General features: G+C 27.2%; 1 protein-coding gene across 2 annotated transcripts in view; it reads right to left on the minus strand.

The window, feature by feature from the left end:
- LOC119582424 (keratin-associated protein 10-7-like) overlaps positions 1 to 2,500 on the minus strand; it is an 11,416-nt gene that overhangs the window by 6,013 nt on the left and 2,903 nt on the right. The gene's annotated exons all lie outside the window — the stretch shown is intronic.

Here is a 2,500-nt window from a genome sequence, read left to right on the forward strand (position 1 = left end):
TTTGTTATTAATATCATTATTATTACCATAATAATAATTATTATTATCATTATCATTATTATTTTATTATTATTATTATTATTATTGTTATTATTATTATTATTATTATTATTACTATTATTATTATATTATTATTATTATTATTATTATTATTACTATAATTGGTGTTTTATTGTTATTTTTGTTATTAATATTGTTATTATCATTATTAATATTATTGTCATTATCATCATTATTATTACTATCTTTATTATTAACATTATCTTTTTTATTATTATTACATATTTTACCATTTATTATTATTATTACTATAATTTTTCTTATAACTATTGTTATTATTACTATTGTGATTATTATTACTATTGCGATTATTATTACTATTGCGATTATTATTACTGCGATTGTTATTATTATTATTTTGTTGTTGTTGTTGTTGTTGTTGGTGGTGGTGGTGTTGTTATTATTATTTTATTATTATTATTATTATTATTATTATATTATTATTATTATTATTATCATTAATAATATCATCATTACTATCATCACCATCAACTTTATCATTACTATTGTTATCAGTATTATTATTATTATATAATTATTTATATTTTGTTATTACTATAATTTTTACAAATATTATTATCCTTATCATTATCATTACTATTAATCATTATTTTCATTATTATTATTGTTATTATTATTACTTATATTATTATTACTACTATCATTATTATCATCTTTATCAATATGATTATAATCCTAACTGTTATTATATCTATCAATAGTATAATCATTATCATTATTATTTGCAGTATTATGTATCATTACTATTATCACTGTAGTAATGTCATGGCCAGATGTGCTGTCCAAAATCTCGTACAAATAAGAGACAAAACCTATGGTGATTATTTTAAGGATGGCATAGATAGTCTCTTCTTGCTTTTTAGCCGGGTCTTCAGTGCAATGTTATTCCATGGCTCTAACGACACTCTTTTTAATGAATCTGTTTTTAAACCAATCCCAATTTATGCAATGAAATTCACGGCTGACTCTTCTAATTACCGTGCAATATCACGAAAGTCAGTAATTAGTAAAATAACTGATTACATTATAATTTATTTAATTAGAAACAAAATCTGAGCATCTCATCTCCAATGTGCATATAAAAGACATATTTTCAGCCACATTATGTCCATTCATAGTGAGTGAAACAATATAGTATTACCATTCTCGTGGGTCTAACATGTGCACGTTCGTACTCGATGCTACTAAAACCTTTGATAGAGTCAGGTACTGCAAATTTTTTAATCTTCTGGAAAGAAGAACCACTCCACTCATAATCCGCCCCTTGGTTAACACGTACCTACTAAGTACGGCCGTTGTTAGCTGGAATGGAGTGGTCTCTGATGCGTTTGTCTTATAAGCTCATTATTATTTTTTTATCTATGTAAATCCTCTGGTTGTTAAATTAAGTGAAAGTGAGTTCGGATGCCACATGGGAACACCTACTCTAATGCATTTGTTTGTGCGGACGATTTAATACTTTTAACACCATGTTCTGTCATGAGAAAATTAATACAGATCTGTGAAGAGTATGCTATAGAGTATGATTTAAGATTCAACCCCAGCAAATGTAGGTTTATAATTTTTGCTGATTCCGGCTTAAACTCTGATAGAATTTTAATTACGATATTTGATAATGATATAAAAATATATTAGAAGCCCCTTGGCCATTTGATGTCTTCCAGTGAATGTCTCACAGGGAAGTGAGAATTAAAGCAACCATTAATAATCTTGCTAGTCGAAGGTTGCTCTTTAATAGTCAATCAATGTATGGATGCCAGATGTGGAATCTTGATGAACCTTTGCTCGATAAGTTGATTACAACCTGGAGAATCTGTTGTCGTGAACTCATAGGTTTCCCATCTCGTAAATACGCAGAATTTTTGCCCAGTGTCATGAATTCATTTCCCGTGCAAAATATCATGGATTTTTTTTTTTTCATTATTGGTCTAACGCATTCGATAAAGCATTCGTCATACAAGCTACTAAATGTTTATCCTGTGTTGTAGCAGGTATCACGAATTATTTGTGTGGTGCAGTGGTAGCAATCTCGTCTAGCAATCTTGCTGACCTAAGTTCACATCCCTCGCCGCCAGTGCATGGTGACCCCGGCCATTCCTTACACACACAGATGATTTAAAAGTAAAATAAAGCAAACCTCTAGTAACACCAATACTATTAAGACTATTACTTTGTAATTCTTATATTAAAGTATTTCTACTTCCGTATCCCTTTTTTTTTCATTTCAACTTTACATCGTTTTTATATGTATTTATGTGAAATTTTACTTAAGGTTAAGAACAAACATTTGATTTTATTATTAATATTACTGTTATTACTATCATTATTACTACTACTGTTATCATTATTATTATTACTATTATTGTTATCATAAATATAAATTTTTTTTAACTATTACTATAGCAACACCAAAACAACA

Source organism: Penaeus monodon, chromosome 16 (genome assembly GCF_015228065.2).
Source record: "Penaeus monodon isolate SGIC_2016 chromosome 16, NSTDA_Pmon_1, whole genome shotgun sequence".
NCBI classification, from domain to species: domain Eukaryota; kingdom Metazoa; phylum Arthropoda; class Malacostraca; order Decapoda; family Penaeidae; genus Penaeus; species Penaeus monodon.